The 19,085-nt window shown below is 45.0% G+C and overlaps 2 protein-coding genes across 10 annotated transcripts in view; one reads left to right on the top strand and one right to left on the bottom strand.

Annotated features, from left to right (window-relative positions):
• Positions 1–19,085, top strand: part of LOC140104207 (uncharacterized) — a 540,921-nt gene that overhangs the window by 198,507 nt on the left and 323,329 nt on the right. The gene's annotated exons all lie outside the window — the stretch shown is intronic.
• Positions 1–19,085, bottom strand: part of PDE4B (phosphodiesterase 4B) — a 302,693-nt gene that overhangs the window by 108,831 nt on the left and 174,777 nt on the right. The gene's annotated exons all lie outside the window — the stretch shown is intronic.

Raw genomic sequence — 19,085 nt, 5'->3', positions numbered from 1 at the left:
ACATGACATTACTTATCCTGTACTGATCCTGAGTTACATCCTGTATTATACCCCAGAGCTGCACTCACTATTCTGCTGCCGGCGCAGTCACTGTGTACATACATGACATTACTTATCCTGTACTGATCCTGAGTTACATCCTGTATTATACCCCAAAGCTGCACTCACTATTCTGCTGCTGGTGCAGTCACTGTACATACATGACATTACTTATCCTGTACTGATCCTGAGTTACATCCTGTATTATACCCCAGAGCTGCACTCACTATTCTGCTGCTGGTGCAGTCACTGTGTACATACATGACATTACTTATCCTGTACTGATCCTGAGTTACATCCTGTATTATACTCCAGAGCTGCACTCACTATTCTGCTGCTGCTGCAGTCACTGTGTACATACATGACATTACTTATCCTGTACTGATCCTGAGTTACATCCTGTATTATACCCCAGAGCTGCACTCACTATTCTGCTGCTGGTGCAGTCACTGTGTACATACATGACATTACTTATCCTGTACTGATCCTGAGTTACATCCTGTATTATACCCCAGAGCTGCACTCACTATTCTGCTGCTGGAGCAGTCACTGTGTACATACATGACATTACTTATCCTGTACTGATCCTGAGATACATCCTGTATTATACCCCAGAGCTGCACTCACAATTCTACTGCCGCTGCAGTCACTGTGTACATACATGACATAAATCTCCCTTTGTATGTGTATCACATGCCGGAGCTGAGTATTAGTCGGGTCTCGGATGTCGGGAGGATTTTCTCAGTGTGATCTTCCAGGGACATCACTGTCAGTATAAAGTTCGCTGTAGCGGCGGGGGATGACTGAGCTTCGTGCTCTTATCCTGGTATTTTTCTGCCATTTTCTAAATACCTGAACTATCAGATTTGTATTGATCTGGTGTCTGCATGAAAATGTCAGCGAGGTTTTATTAAATCATTAATGTGCAGTTACTGATGTATATGAGGAGGGAGGGGTAATGATATCTGTACAGGCAGAAGCTGTCAGTCCACAGCTATTCCTCTACAGCCTCCTCTACATGTGCACACTGGGCTGAGCTGAGCATGCCAGTGCCCTCTGTGTGGAGGTAGATGTGGCCATAAGGTTATTTATTATACAGACCCAATTTGCCTTCAGTAAAAAAAAATTGCATTTACTACTGAAAGAAATGGTGAGATCCCAGTGGATTTGTGCTGATCCCTGTGATGCACATAGATTAGAGCCATTGGGGCACATTTACTTACCCGGCCCATTCGCGATCCAGCGGCGCGTTCTCTGCACAGGATTCGGGTCCGGCTGGGATTTAAGATGGTAGTTCCTCCGCCGTCCACCAGGTGGCGCTGCAGCGCCGAAAATAATCTTAACGCCCCGGAATGCACCATCCCATAGAAGGTGAAGGTGAGCGCTCCCCAAGCGACACAGTTTCGGTTTTTAAATGCGGCGGTTTTTCCGAATACGTCGGGTTTCCGTTCGGCCACGCCCCCCGATTTCTGTCGCGCGCATGCCGGCCCCGATGCGCCACAATCCGATCGCGTGCGCCAAAAACCCGGGGCAATTCATGTACAAGCGGCGCAAATCGGAAATATTCGGGTAACACGTCGGGAAAACGCGAATCGGGCCCTTAGTAAATGACCCCCATTGTGTGATACTGAGGCTCAGGGAGCTGCACCTCGGAACTGACAAGAGGTTCTGCTCTGGATTGTGATCCGCCATGAGCCGGGTCTCGTCTACATTGGGACTTTTAGCCTTTGCCAATTTACTATCAAAATCCATCCTGATAAACCAGTGACATTACTCCAGGCACCGTGACTGTGGTAATATTCTTGTATTTATTATCCATGGCTTCCTCCCTTCTAAAATCAATTTTTAAAATTATGATAATGAGCCTGTATGGAGCTTCAAGGGCTGTTAAAATGTACCGGAGTACATCCCCCTCCCTTGGTGTGAGATCAGGCAGAGGGAGTGGAGAGAAACCCTGTTAAGCTGCAGGAAAGAGGGGCTCTGGTAACACCCAGCAGAGCACTTTTGACTCATTAGCATAATTTAACAAATTGAGTAATTTATCATGATGGTAGAGAATCTACCAAATATCATTGCCAAAAAGTCCTGCATGCAGCGCTTTTAGACCTGCTGCCATAATAAAGGATTAAATAGTGGAATCTCAGCGGGCAGCACCGGCTCCAGGCATCAGTAGGTCCCTGGGGGACAGAGCCTCAGTGGGCCCCTTTGCAGTGAACTCACATGGCGGCATTAAAAAATTCAGAAGCTCACAGTCTCCTGTTCACTATAATATTCCATAGTTTAACATACCAAACAGCCCCCTTACTCCCCAGGGATTGCTTATGCGGGCCCCCCAGCAGCCCTGGGCCCTGGCACTTGCCTGGGAATGCCCAATGCTGGCAGTGGCCGCAAAGTCTTAATACATCCCTGATGAGAGGAGCAGTGAGACTGTAATATAATTGTTCCAATGGATTATTACTCCCATGCAGAAGGAACAGCTGCCAAAACCTTCCACTCCCAGCAAAACACTGCAGCTAATTCTTACACAGATTTTGCAACACAGGGAAAGTTATGTAAGAGAAATGGCGCTCCATCGCTACGATGCACAGAACGCGGCAAAACGGCAGAGAGCAGAGGGAAATCCCCGCGTGTCGCTCCGAACCGCCTCGTAACCTGCCAGGAAACAGGGAGGCATCTGGGATCACTGGGGGGAATGAGTCAAGCACAGAGACGTAATATGACTGCACTACAGGAGGCCACTCGTACTCAGGAGACGTAGACCTATAGGCAGCGACAGATGTGCTGCCTCCACTTCAGACCCATTAACACCGCGATTATTTACAAGGAAGGAATTTATCCAGATTAAAAGGAGCAGAAACATCAAACTCCTAAAGCAAAATCTTTAGAAGTGTTCACAGTTACGATATTAGTGTCTTGTTCTGTGGGGGCGGGGCCTTTGCACCTACTGAGGCACCGCCCCTGCACAGCCTCTAGCTACGCCCCTGAGCTGCTCATTTTCCTTATTGTTGACGGAAAGGAAACAAATATAAATTATTACTATTTTAGAATAGAAGTAAATGTTAACTTCTGTAGCCTAAGAGGTGCGTGAGTATCAAGCTTGATGGGTACAGCCTTAATTAAAAGTAAAAGTTTAGGTTCCAGGAATGAATTGTAAAAGGTTTGATAAGAGTTCCCCATTAGTGTGCATACAGTATTATATGTAGAATCTATACCATGCTGTGCCGCATTGTGTTGTCTCTCACACTATAGGGTAGACATGGCTCCTACGTCTCCTCTGCCATCGCAGCCCCGGGCTCTGGATGTATTATCTCTCACACTACAGGGTAGACATGGCTCCTACGTCTCCTCCGCCATCGCAGCCCCGGGCTCTGGATGTATTATCTCTCACACTATAGGGTAGACATGGCTCCTACGTCTCCTCCGCCATCGCTGCCCTGAGCTCTGGATGTATTATCTCTCACACTATAGGGTAGACATGGCTCCTACGTCTCCTCCGCCATCGCTGCCCTGAGCTCTGGATGTATTATCTCTCACACTGTAGGGTAGACATGGCTCCTACGTCTCCTCCGCCATCGCAGCCCCGGGCTCTGGATGTATTATCTCTCACACTATAGGGTAGACATGGCTCCTACGTCTCCTCCGCCATCGCAGCTCCGGGCTCTGGATGTATTATCTCTCACACTATAGGGTAGACATGGCTCCTACGTCTCCTCCGCCATCGCAGCCCCGGGCTCTGGATGTATTATCTCTCACACTATAGGGTAGACATGGCTTCTAAGTCTCCTCCACCATCGCAGCCCCGGGCTCTGGATGTATTATCTCTCACACTATAGGGAAGACATGGCTCCTACGTCTCCTCCGCCATCGCAGCCCCGGGCTCTGGATGTATTATCTCTCACACTATAGGGTAGACATGGCTCCTACGTCTCCTCCGCCATCGCAGCCCCGGGCTCTGGATGTATTATCTCTCACACTATAGGGTAGACATGGGTCCTACGTCTCCTTCGCCATCGCAGCCCCGGGCTCTGGATGTATTATCTCTCACACTATAGGGTAGACATGGGTCCTACGTCTCCTCCGCCATCGCAGCCCCGGGCTCTGGATGTATTATCTCTCACACTATAGGGTAGACATGGCTCCTACGTCTCCTCCGCCATCGCAGCCCCGGCCTCTGGATGTATTATCTCTCACACTATAGGGTAGACATGGCTCCTACGTCTCCTCCGCCATCGCAGCCCCGGGCTCTGGATGTATTATCTCTCACACTATAGGGTAGACATGGCTCCTACGTCTCCTCCGCCATCGCAGCCCCGGGCTCTGGATGTATTATCTCTCACACTATAGGGTAGACATGGCTCCTACGTCTCCTCCGCCATCGCTGCCCTGAGCTCTGGATGTATTATCTCTCACACTATAGGGTAGACATGGCTCCTACGTCTCCTCCGCCATCGCAGCTCCGGGCTCTGGATGTATTATCTCTCACACTATAGGGTAGACATGGCTCCTACGTCTCCTCCGCCATCGCAGCCCCGGGCTCTGGATGTATTATCTCTCACACTATAGGGTAGACATGGCTCCTACGTCTCCTCCGCCATCGCAGCCCCGGCTCTGGATGTGTTATCTCTCACACTATAGGGTAGACATGGCTCCTACGTCTCCTCCGCCATCGCAGCCCTGGGCTCTGGATGTATTATCTCTCACACTATAGGGTGGACATGGCTCCTACGTCTCCTCCGCCATCGCATCTCCGGGCTCTGGATGTATTCTCATGATCTAGTACCGGAGGAGCGCTGGATATTTTATTAGCAGTTGCGGCTTTTAATAAGACGATCGGGAGGAAATATTTCTTGTGATTTGCTGGTAACGCGATGCGTAAAGTCTCTTGTGGTTGATAGATTAAAGTCGCTACAATTAGCCGCACTTTCCATCTCTAATGTCTTCTGCTTTATCTTTATGGGAGTCGTGTGAGGCCCCTACAGGATGGCGGCATGTTCCGCAATGTCTGATAGCAGCGCGTCCTGTCGGGGTCGGGGTGTGGAATGAGCCGTCATACAGGGGTCTCCACACTAGTGCTAGAGCAGGATGAGGGTAGTACTATATGGCAGTACTATATGAGCTGGCTAAGACATATTACTTTATATGTACTGCTATGTGAGTGGTTTGTACTGTTATGTATTTACTTTGTGTGGAGAGTAGGGCAGAGCTTTGTGTTTACCATATGGCACTGCTATGTAACTATATGGCAGTATTATGTGGTTCTGTATGATGCTGTCCTGTAGACACTGTATGGCAGTATTATGTGGCTCTGTATGATGCTGTCCTGTAGACACTATATGTCAGTATTATGTGGTTCTGTATGATGATGTCCTGTAGACACTGTATGGCAGTATTATCTGGGTCTGTATGATGCTGTCCTGTAGACACTGTGTGGCAGTATTATGTGGCTCTGTATGATGCTGTCCTGTAGACACTATATGGCAGTATTATGTGGCTCTGTATGATGCTGTCCTGTAGACACTATATGGCAGTATTATGTGGCTCTGTATGATGCTGTCCTGTAGACACTATATGTCAGTATTATGTGGTTCTGTATGATGCTGTCCTGTAGACACTATATGGCAGTATTATGTGGCTCTGTATGATGCTGTCCTGTAGACATTGTATGTCAGTATTATGTGGGTCTGTATGATGATGTCCTGTAGACACTATATGGCAGTATTATGTGGTTCTGTATGATGTTGTCCTGTAGACACTATATGGCAGTATTATGTGGGTCTGTATGATGCTGTCCTGTAGACACTGTAAGGCAGTATTATGTGGGTCTGTATGATGCTGTCCTGTAGACACTATATGTCAGTATTATGCTGTCCTGTATACACTGTATGGCAGTATTATGTGGTTCTGTATGATGCTGTCTTGTAGACACTATATGGCAGTATTATGTGGGTCTGTATGATGCTGTCCTGTAGACACTGTATGGCAGTATTATGTGGTTCTGTATGATGCTGTCCTGTAGACACTGTATGGCAGTATTATGTGGTTCTGTATGATGCTGTCCTGTAGACACTGTATGGCAGTATTATGTGGTTCTGTATGATGCTGTCCTGTAGACACTATATGTCAGTATTATGTGGGTCTGTATGATGCTGTCCTGTAGACACTATATGTCAGTATTATGTGAGTCTGTATGATGTTGTCCTGTAGACACTATATGGCAGTATTATGTGGGTCTGTATGATGCTGTCCTGTAGACACTGTAAGGCAGTATTATGTGGGTCTGTATGATGCTGTCCTGTAGACACTATATGTCAGTATTATGTGGTCTGTATGATGCTGTCCTGTAGACACTATATGGCAGTATTATGTGGTTCTGTATGATACTGTCCTGTAGACACTGTATGGCAGTATAATGTGGTTCTGTATGATGCTGTCCTGTAGACACTGTATGGCAGTATTATGTGGCTCTGTATGATGCTGTCCTGTAGACACTGTATGGCAGTATTATGTGGGTCTGTATGATGCTGTCCTGTAGACACTGTTTGGCAGTATTATGTGGGTCTGTATGATGCTGTCCTGTAGACACTATATGTCAGTATTATGTGGGTCTGTATGATGCTGTCCTGTAGACACTGTATGGCAGTATTATGTGGTTCTGTATGATGCCGTCCTGTAGACACTATATGTCAGTATTATGTGGGTCTGTATGATGCTGTCCTGTAGACACTGTATGTCAGTATTATGTGGTTCTGTATGATGCCGTCCTGTAGACACTGTATGGCAGTATTATGTGGTTCTGTATGATACTGTCCTGTAGACACTATATGTCAGTATTATGTGGGTCTGTATGATGATGTCCTGTAGACACTATATGTCAGTATTATGTGGTTCTGTATGATGATGTCCTGTAGACACTATATGGCAGTATTATGTGGGTCTGTATGATGATGTCCTGTAGACACTATATGTCAGTATTATGTGGTTCTGTATGATGATGTCCTGTAGACACTATATGGCAGTATTATGTGGTTCTGTATGATGCTGTCTTGTAGACACTATATGGCAGTATTATGTGGTTCTGTATGATACTGTCCTGTAGACACTGTATGGCAGTATTATGTGGGTCTGTATGATGCTGTCCTGTAGACACTGTATGGCAGTATTATGTGGGTCTGTATGATGCTGTCCTGTAGACACTGTATGGCAGTATTATGTGGTTCTGTATGATGCTGTCCTGTAGACACTATATGTTAGTATTATGTGGGTCTGTATGATGCTGTCTTGTAGACACTGTATGGCAGTATTATGTGGGTCTGTATGATGCTGTCCTGTAGACACTGTATGGCAGTATTATGTGGTTCTTTATGATGCTGTCCTGTAGACACTGTATGGCAGTATTATGTGGTTCTGTATGATGATGTCCTGTAGATACTGTATGGCAGTATTATGTGGTTCTGTATGATGATGTCCTGTAGATACTGTATGGCAGTATTATGTGGTTCTGTATGATGATGTCCTGTAGACACTATATGGCAGTATTATGTGGGTCTGTATGATGCTGTCCTGTAGACACTGTATGGCAGTATTACGTGGTTCTGTATGATGCTGTCCTGTAGACACTATATGTCAGTATTACGTGGTTCTGTATGATGCTGACCTGTAGACACTATATGGCAGTATTATGTGGTTCTGTATGATACTGTCCTGTAGACACTATATGGCAGTATTATGTGGTTCTGTATGATGATGTCCTGTAGACACTGTATGGCAGTATTATGTGGTTCTGTATGATGTTGTCCTGTAGACACTATATGGCAGTATTATGTGGGCCTGTATGATGCTGTCCTGTAGACACTGTATGGCAGTATTATGTGGTTCTGTATGATGCTGTCCTGTAGACACTGTATGGCAGTATTATGTGGTTCTGTATGATGCTGTCCTGTAGACACTGTATGGCAGTATTATGTGGTTCTGTATGATGCTGTCCTGTAGACACTGTATGGAAGTATTATGTGGTTCTGTATGATGCTGTCCTGTAGACACTGTATGGCAGTATTATGTGGTCCTGTATGATGATGTCCTGTAGACACTATATGGCAGTATTATGTGGGTCTGTATGATGCTGTCCTGTAGACACTATATGGCAGTATTATGTGGGTCTGTATGATGATGTTCTGTAGACACTATATGTCAGTATTATGTGGTTCTGTATGATGATGTCCTGTAGACTCTATATGGCAGTATTATGTGGGTCTGTATGATGATGTTCTGTAGACACTATATGGCAGTATTATGTGGTTCTGTATGATGCTGTCCTGTAGACACTGTATGGCAGTATTATGTGGTTCTGTATGATGCTGTCCTGTAGACACTATATGTCAGTATTATGTGGTTCTGTATGATGCTGTCCTGTAGACACTGTATGGCAGTATTATGTGGTTCTGTATGATGCTGTCCTGTAGACTCTATATGGCAGTATTATGTGGGTCTGTATGATGCTGTCCTGTAGACACTATATGGCAGTATTATGTGGTTCTGTATGATGCTGTCCTGTAGACACTATATGGCAGTATTATGTGGGTCTGTATGATGCTGTCCTGTAGACACTGTATGGCAGTATTATGTGGTTCTGTATGATGATGTCCTGTAGACAGTGTATGGCAGTATTATGTGGTTCTGTATGATGCTGTCCTGTAGACACTGTATGGCAGTATTATGTGGTTCTGTATGATGCTGTTCTGTAGACACTGTATGGCAGTATTATGTGGTTCTGTATGATGATGTCCTGTAGACAGTGTATGGCAGTATTATGTGGTTCTGTATGATGCTGTTCTGTAGACATTGTATGGCAGTATTATGTGGTTCTGTATGATGATGTCCTGTAGACAGTGTATGGCAGTATTATGTGGTTCTGTATGATGCTGTCTTGTGGACACTGTATGGCAGTATTATGTGGTTCTGTATGATGCTGTCTTGTAGACACTGTATGTCAGTATTATGTGGTTCTGTATGATGCTGTCCTGTAGACACTGTATGGCAGTATTATGTGGTTCTGTATGATACTGTCCTGTAGACACTGTATGGCAGTATTATGTGGTTTTGTATGATGTTGTCCTGTAGACACTATATGGCAGTATTATGTGGGTCTGTATGATGATGTCCTGTAGACACTATATGTCAGTATTATGTGGTTCTGTATGATGCTGTCTTGTGGACACTGTATGGCAGTATTATGTGGTTCTGTATGATGCTGTCTTGTAGACACTGTATGGCAGTATTATGTGGTTCTGTATGATGCTGTCCTGTAGACACTATATGTTAGTATTATGTGGTTCTGTATGATGCTGTCCTGTAGACACTGTGGGGCAAATTTACTTACCCGGTCCATTCGCGTTCCAGCGGCGGCTTCTCCGCTCTGGATTCGGGTCCGGCCGGGATTTAATAAGGTAGTTCTTCCGCCGTCCACCAGGTGGCGCTGCTGCGCTGAAAGTAAACTCATCGCGCCGGAATGCACCGAGCTGGACCAGGTGAAGGTAAGCGGTCCTTATGCGACACATTTTCGGTTTTTAAATGCGGCGGTTTTTCCGAATACGTCGGGTTTTCGTTCGGCCACGCCCCCCGATTTCCGTCGCGCGCATGCCAGCGCCGATGCGCCACAATCCGATCGCGTGCGCCAAAATCCCGGGGCAATTTAAGTACAAGCGGCGCAAAACGGAAATATTCGGGTAACACGTCGGGAAAACGCGAATCGGGCCCTTAATAAATGACCCCCTGTATGTCAGTATTATGTGGTTCTGTATGATACTGTCCTGTAGACACTATATGGCAGTATTATGTGGTTCTGTATGATGCTGTCCTGTAGACATTGTATGGCAGTATTATGTGGTTCTGTATGATGCTGTCCTGTAGACACTATGTGGCAGTATTATGTGGTTCTGTATGATGCTGTCCTGTAGACATTGTATGTCAGTATTATGTGGGTCTGTATGATGCTGTCCTGTAGACACTGTGGCAGTATTATGTGGTTCTGTATGATGCTGTCCTGTAGACACTGTATGGCAGTATTATGTGGGTCTGTATGATGCTGTCCTGTAGACACTATATGGCAGTATTATGTGGGTCTGTATGATGCTGTCCTGTAGACATTGTATGGCAGTATTATGTGGGTCTGTATGATGCTGTCCTGTAGACAGTGTATGGCAGTATTATGTGGGTCTGTATGATGCTGTCCTGTAGACACTATATGGCAGTATTATGTGGTTCTGTATGATGCTGTCTTGTAGACACTGTATGTCAGTATTATGCGGTTCTGTATGATGCTGTCCTGTAGACACTATATGGCAGTATTATGTGGGTCTGTATGATGCTGTCCTGTAGACACTATATGGCAGTATTATGTGGTTCTGTATGATGCTGTCCTGTAGACACTATATGGCAGTATTATGTGGGTCTGTATGATGCTGTCCTGTAGACACTGTATGGCAGTATTATCTGGGTCTGTATGATGCTGTCCTGTAGACACTGTATGGCAGTATTATCTGGGTCTGTATGATGCTCTCCTGCATACTTCTATATAGACCCTATATGGTATGGCAGTCATGTACGTGTCCTGTATGATGTATCCTTCTAGCCCCCCGGCTGCTATTTTAGTCTCTGAACTTAGTTTCCTTATATAAGATATTACTGGCGGCGGCGCAGACTTCGCCCGGGAATCTTCTACTTGTCACTAAACACCTTCAGAAATTATTTAATTAGCTGAAATCTTACAGAAACCCCTCATCTCCTGACTGTCTTCATGACAACGTGATAATTGCTCCTTCCCAAAAAAAAACCCATCCTCCTGTCATGGATGTCGCTCAGTGACATTAAAAGACGTCTCCCGCTACAACTTAACCAATCTCCGAGTCGTCTTCAATTATGTTTCTCTTATCTGTATCTGGCAAAGCTGGGTGACACCTAACATGGCCGCCAGTATTGTACCTAGAGCCATGTATCCCAGCTTTTCCAATACCTTCAACCTGACCAGGTATGGATCATAGTGGGGGTCTCTCCCTTACGCCCAGTGTGTGATCCGCTTCCCTCTGCTTTGTATCTTGTGTTTGTAGCTTCACTAGACTCCCCGGCCTGATGTGAAACCTCCCAATGACGTCAATGGGGCAGAGAAATGAGAGCGAAGCGAGACAGCTGCAGTGCACCCAGGCCGAAGCTTTCTCCCTCTCCTCTCATAGGGTGACATGCGAGACAGATACTATCAATCAAACCCATCCAGCCTAAGCCCACAGCTCTGCTCCATCACTGCAGCTCATAAGCACAATTACATCTGATATATCCTGCAGAAAGTTATTCTCCAGCCGTGACCCTGGTGCTGCAGATGCATCTTCTAATAAAGTCTACATGACTACGACTACGATCCACCTTTTAACACAGTGTGTTTGGCTATGACCCATCCTCTAATACAGTGTGTTTGGCAATGACCCATTTTTTTAATGCTGTGTATATGACTACTGTCCATAAAGCTTATTAACCCTGAATTTAGAGCCAGGGAATATTGTGAATCTCTAGTTTTATTAAATCGGCAGCTCCCCTGTATTAGTAAATTGTGTTGTCTCCAATATTCCCCATGTATCATCCCCACCAGCGCGTTGGACTGTTGTATGTTGGGCCTCCAGAGGTGCTGATCTGAGGGCCACCCTCATAAAATCCTCTTATAAGACGTATCATCAAAAAGATCTAATAACCTATAACATTTGTAAATTAAATATATGAAACAGACCGTGATGTCAGGAGATGACTCCATTCACTATATATATCACTTCTGGACCTCACACTGCTGTGCTCTGTGCACTCAGCTTCCCCATAGCCCTCAGGAGGCAGAGGGGCTGTGGAGTATAACACTGCAGATATGTAAGTGCACAGCAGTGTGAGGACACGTGTGTAATTTCTGCATCCACAGCGTAGACTTTCAGCGTCTGCAGTGATGACAGATACAATCACATGTTCTCTTACATATCTTAGTTTGAGGGTCTTCTTACATGTTATTAACTAACAGATGTGATCAGCCCGCTCCTCGGGGACCCCAGCAGTGGAGCCCCGGGTGTCAGCGGGAGCCCCGGGCCGCAGCCTCCTCAGGGGACCTCTCAAGGCATTGAGCAAGGGCTTTCTCTGAGCTGACGCCAGCCATTTGTTTGCTTGATTTCACCAAACAGACGTCACATTGACACAATGTACACAGCGATGGAGCACACAATACACAGAGGAATCCCTAGACGCCTCTTCCAGGACTGCGTACAGGCGCACGGGGAGGAGGAGAGGTGCAGGTGACATCAACAACTCTTGGGATTTTTCCATTATTGACACAATAAAGAACAAACATGGATCCCTCCGGCTCCCCCGCTCTCTATACACATCATATGGTTCTGGTCATCACTGCCGAACCGTCCCTTCTCTATGTGACTGCAGTGAACGTCTTGTAATCTGGCATCCAGTAATCCAGAAAATTCTGGTGGTGAAGACTAGAATCATGTGTGAGGCATTCCCAGGGTTGTAGGACTCATTCACGTCTATCAGAGCAAGTACGGGGCCAGGTCCAGCTATTGGAGGAGCAATCAGAGGTCTCCACCACCAGCAGGGCGCCGGAATAAGGAGCCTCCTCAACCTAGGAAATTGGGCACTGGAGGATGCTGGGACGCCTGGCGCTGATTGTGCTGTATGATCCTGCTATTTGGGTTCACCGCTGTGTGTTCACAGGTCTTCCTGCAAAACTATACAAGCTTAGCTGTTGTCTTTCTGGGCGGCACAGCTGCTGACAGATACATGGAGGGTCTAAGCCTCTTGTTGTATCCCCTGCTGCGGGCGGGTGGTGCCATTATCATACGCTGGGTGCACACGGAGCGCCGGCAATGATAAATATCCCCCTTTTTGGTTCCATTATTTGACCCTGCCAATTGGGAACACATGGCATTATAACACTATTATGTTTGGTTCCGGTGGAGACAGACTGGAGCAAATGTGCATCTTCAAAAGATCTTAGCACTTCAGCATGTCTGGAACATCACCCTTGCTGAGATCCTTTAAAAACTGACTGAAAAGGATAATATGGCCTCCACATACCGTGATCTCAACATCACTCAATCTGCCTTAGTGGGCCCCTTTGCAGTGAACTCATGTGGTCGCATTAAAATATTCCCTAGTTTATCAGCCCACACAGCCCCCTCATGGTTATATAAGCCCCCCTTACATCATATGGATTTATTAGATGCAGCCCCCCTCAACCCCATGGCTTCCTTATGTACAACCTTATGTGGGCCCCACAGCAGCTCTGGGCCCCGCCACTTGCCCAGGTTTGCCAGTGCTGGTGATGCAAGAATAGACACAAGAAAGGATACATCTGCATCCGTGCTATTTCTCCTAGATGTCTTTAGTACCTTTATAAACTGACTCGAAGGGATAATATGTGCATCACAAAGCTAAGATCTAAACATCAAGTCTGTCGGAGATCTAAAGAAGAGACATCCACAGTGCATCCAGTACATCCAAGATGTCTGGAACAACCTCTCTCCAGAATTCCTTTAAAAAACTGATATATACCCAGGACAAATTTTTGCACTTTGATTTATCTTAGAGGGTGATATATTCGGCAGCTAAGTCTGTTTTTTTTTGGAACTTTTCTTTTAAAAAGTTGCACAAAAGTCAAAAACTCTTCTGCAACTCTGTTCTAAACTTTTTTTCTACCCCTGCTCAGAACCGCAGTTTATTTGCATTCATGTTATGACTTTTTACCGCGATTTTCACCTACATTGCAACATTTTCCTACGTCCACATCTGGACTTTAAAGATATAGGAGGCGCAACACTGAAAGATTCCAGCACAACTAACTTTGCTAGATGAGAGCAGAAGTTTAAAATTTTGGTGCAAATATGCAAATGCGCCCAAAAAAGTTGCAAATATAAGAGAAAAAAAAATAAGAATGCACCCCCATTGTGTGATTGTACCCAGAAAAACTGATACTGTTAGTCAAACCGAATATTGATGTGATTTCTCTTGACATATTCATTCTACCATCTTTTCAAATGTATTTTTACTCTGCAGCATTTTTTTCCACACATGCCTAAAACTTTTGCACAGCACTGTACATAACACAAGGCGTTTGTCCTATTCTCCACTGGATGCAACATCTCAGTAGTTCAGCATTGGGTTTACAGATGATAACTTTCCCTTCTTATCTCTTCCTTGTTCTGGATGGTTCCCCCCGAGGATGGTAGAAGCAGCGTCTCTGGGATTACGGGTTTAAAGGTCACCTGTAAGCAGACACTTTGCCTCCATTCACCATATTCAGGTCTTAAGAGCTTCTTGTGTGTTGTCGCGGTTGCGATGGTGACAGAGGAAGTGCATTGTCCGTCCAGTATGTACTCATTATATAGTGAGGGTGACCACACGCGTCGCTCAATCACAAAAGGCTTTCACCATTAGCGGAAGCTCTGCCTCGTTTAGTGTATGCAGCTCCTGACTACAAACACAGCGGCCAAGCACCTCATTAGAGTAATGGGAGGCTCCACACCATGATGGCACTGGGTCACATATACTGTAATTCTCATCTTACTCTCTCCACCGACACAAGAGCCCCCATAGCTAAATCTGGGACACCCCCTGCCCCAAACACCTAGTGATCAGTGCAGGTAGCAATAATGGGATAGGAGAACCCATATAGTAAGCCATCAACTCATTCCCCACAAAAACCTTCCTGCACCTGAGTGGTTCTTGTAACCTCTGACCCCATTAGGAGCTGGTGTGGCGGTTACTACTATAGTAAGGCTGGATGAGCCCTGGAATACACAGGGGGTTAGGAGCTTAATCTGGGCCACACAGTGACAAGTCATAGGCAAGGTGTATGACCACTGCAATCTGGTCCTCTATGAGAATGTCCTCAGGTGAACACGTGAATCTCCAGAAGTTGTAGAGAGCTACAATAAGATGTAATAAGGAGGTCTACAGAATACTGGAGGCAGAAATGATGCTGCGGAGGACGCTGTATACTATGCAGAGGTCCCTTATTCTCCAGGGGAGCCGGGCCCAAAACATAACAAAGACTGAATGCAGAGGTCACAACAGCTTTGTACTATGGGACCCCCTGGGCGTCACATAGTGTAACATTCTGGTACTTTTAAATGAATTTTTTTTAAAAAAAAACACAAATTTTGAATTGCCAAATTCTGTATAACATACAATGTTACCTCTATTATAAGTCTGATAGAGAAAATCTTTAGGAAAAACATTAAAAACACCCCAAACTAGTTTTCTATGAAAGTCCAGTCATGTGGCCATACTATAGAGCAGCGCTGATGGTACAGCGGACCCTCCTGGGCAGTGCAGCAGTCATGTGTCCTTACTGGTCAGACAATGGGGATCTTCATGCGGGGAGGAGAAGTCATTGTTAACCTGTTGTCTCTGGATTCGTTTGCTCCAGAGCCGCCCCGCACCACAATCTTTTGCATTTTATTTTGTACTTTTGCATTTGGTTTCACCTTGAAAGAATATTTGCAAATTTAAAATTTGAAGAAAAAAACCGATGTGACTGAAACTTGTGTAACTTTTTCGGTAGAATTTGGGTTTTAATTTCTAATATTGTTTTATGATATCTGCTTGGTGTCAAAGAATGGGAACGTTTCTATCTATATCCAGGGCTCTGCTGCTTCCAGGGCTCTGATACATTGTAACGTTTCCTGCACCTGTATCAGTTTTATTTAGTTGCTACATTTTTTACATATTATTTATGTAATATGTTATTATTAGTAAATTCTCTAATGCTTATCCCCCATTGGATATTCCATTAAGGGGGGATTCCGGAATATTTTTAATTGATTAACTATCCTCAGGGTGATGCTACACGTGTTGTTTTTGGTCCGTTTTTAAACATGTGTTTTCAGTCTGTTTAAAAATGTATGCGTCGGACCTGGCATATAACATCGCAGCGGCCTACCAGGATTTATTTGGAGGCTAGAGCTGGCTGCTGGGGGGCAGGGACATAATTATACACTAGTGCACTATGATGATAAGTGGGCCCCAATGCATTAACTGTTTGATAATATTCGGTTGTCATTGACAAACCAGCTGTCTGAAGGGGTCGCCGTGTTGGACGGAAGAACACTATGTCCTCTTCACTCCTTACCAAGCAAATTGCCGTACATTGTGTAGTGGCTTTACTTGGTATTGCAGATCAACCCCATTTACTAGAATTGACTAAACTGTAACCAGGATTAGGGCTGGAGTTGGTATTTCCCCTATAAACACATCATCACCCTGAAGGGCACAGGAAGAGATCTAATGGCTAAAACCGTATTGGCCTCCTGAGATCATCGATGTAAGGTCTCCTGATCTCACACAATTCTGCCGGACTCTGCATGATAAATGTGTCGCATGAAGCAGCCGCAACACAAATGTGTCTCGGACTCTTCTCAAATACATGGTCCAGCAGGTCGCACATGAAAGAACGTGCAAAAGTCAGAGCGAAAACTGGTGCAATCCCCTCAGTAAATGTGAATCCGAACAAGACAGAAAAAGGTTGCCTAGTTGGCTAACTCACTTTTCAAGTCAAGAAAAATACATCCATAAATCGATAAGAAATCCAGCAGAATGTACCAGTACCATAAGTAAAACGTAACTTTTAATAATTACTGATAAAATAAGTTCACAGTGAACCACAATAGTATACGCATCAACCATCTAGTCAGCAAAAACACATTAGAAAGGGAGCCCGTTCAGACCTCCAATATGTCCCCAGTAATACCTCACCATGCCTTGGTGCATTCCTGTATAGCATATGACACGGTGCATCATCTCAAAACCACGGACCAACATTAATCTGGACAGTAAGGAATAATAGGGTGGATCTCACCAGTCTTCGATGCTCCGTCTCCTGGTCGAGCGGTACTGGTCCGGAGGTACAGGACCTATTAAGCCCTACAATCGCTTTGTATCCTGACCCCGCAATATTGCTCCCACCCTGACAAGAACGGTCCCAGTACTGTCCCTTTCAGACCCTGTTAGTCTCTAATATGTAATCCCTACGCGTTTCGTACGTTGTGTGACGCACTCATCAGGGGAATAAAGTAATGTAGTGGGCTATGCAGTCTTGATGCTAAGTATGGCTGCAAAAGCTCCACATCAAAGGGTTAAAATGAATCAAAAACGAGCAGTGGCCCGTATAATACAAGTTATGGTGGCTAGATGTAGTGGCATGGGCTACATGTAGTATTACTGGGGACCGTGTCAGACAAGACATATTGGAGGTCTGAACGAGCTCCCTTTCTGATGTGTTTTTGCTGACTAGATGGTTGATGCGTATACTATTGTGGTTCACTGTGAACTTATTTTATCAGTAATTATTAAAAGTTACGTTTTACTTATGGTACTGGTACATTCTGCTGGATTTCTCCTCAGTAAATGTGGGACATTATTTTGTACCAAATTAAAATTAAAAAAAAAAAAAAACTACAAAAACAAAACATATAATTGAAACTTGTGTAACTTTTTGATAGAATTTGGGTTTTAATTTCTATTTCTTGGGGTGGTTTATGGATGAATCGGACCAGGACATGTGATGGCTATAGAAGTAGGAGCAGCATTCAGTGGAATGACCCCCAACTCTTCAGACAACTGATTAGGGGTGATTTGGGTGATTGGGGTGATTGATCCTATGGAAGTTATAAGTGGTGACATTTGTATCTGGCCGCCAGTCATCATGAAGGACATCTCTGCGACAACCTCAAGGTCTGACGGCCAACTCTACCAGATGGAATGGCAACTATGCAGCGATACATCTGCTCTCAGCTAGTCAGGTCTGGATTACTTTTATGCCCTTTTAGTTTTCACTGACTTTTTCCAGGAGCAGATGAATATAAGAAAGGGTTAATCATGGGAGTAATATCAGAGGAAACCACTTTAACCACTCGTCTTATCTGTGTCTCCGGTGGGTGCTCTGCAAGACCAAAAATGTAGAGTAAGGATTTTCTTTTGGGCCAGACTTATGTCACTACCAGGACAATGACGTCAGTAGCCGGAGCTGCTTCATAGTGATAAAGTTAGAGGAGGACGGATTAAAGCGAGGCCCAGGAGCCGTGCAAGTCGTGTCCCGCTGGATAGCGGTGAATCAGCTCCGCTCCTCTGCTCCGGATCAGCTGATTCCATTGTTATTTCCAGCAGATTATAAAACCCGCATCACCGGTATCAACAGCTGATATCAAGGTGATGACTCCTGGCGAGCATGGCAGAAAATATGGGAGATGTAGCAGTGCTGAGATTGTTATACGCAGTCATATCTAATGCATAGAAGAGACCTAGCAATCCCTTACATCATGACGAGCTTCACAAATGCAGTCGTTGGGGGTCCAACAAATGAAAATGATGTAGTTAATGGCCACGGTGAAAGCTCTGCTCTAGTGGTCCTAAGCAGGGACCGCACTGTATGACACCATTGAGTCCTAATAACTTATATAGATAAGAGTCAATCACTATATGGTGGAAAATTAAGAATTCACGGACGTTATCTTGATATAATATTTAACCGATATCAGAAGCGTCCTATCTATAAAAACACAAGAGCAGGTATGTAGCTGAGCTGAGTTTGTCACTTCAACCAACTCATCATTATTTCAGAAAATGGTTTGCATAGATCTCAGGTATATAACAAAGTCAACTCTGCTACGTATACATCAATCTTTGTATCTATACAGCACTTTCTGTTATGTGGCGATATACCTTAGCTGACACTTGCACAGCAGAGCTTGCACTCTATTCCTGAAATAACACTCACCCACACAATCAGGTGCTCCTATTTACACGCCGGTATAGTACGTGGCTCGAATGCCCGTGTCACACAATATTTACCGACCTCCTTGCAGATCTTCAGATTCTACATTTTCAAGACCACAGAAAAATAAATGAAGCGCATGCAATAAAACAAATAGTTCCACATCCTGATAGCGGCTTCAGTAGTTACAGATGTAGCAGCGCTGAATGAGGCTTCTGCGCTTTGTTGCCAATATAATATCACA

The sequence above is a fragment of the Engystomops pustulosus genome, chromosome 10 (genome assembly GCF_040894005.1).
Source record: "Engystomops pustulosus chromosome 10, aEngPut4.maternal, whole genome shotgun sequence".
NCBI classification, from domain to species: domain Eukaryota; kingdom Metazoa; phylum Chordata; class Amphibia; order Anura; family Leptodactylidae; genus Engystomops; species Engystomops pustulosus.
This window is presented reverse-complemented; position numbering and strand designations above follow the sequence as displayed.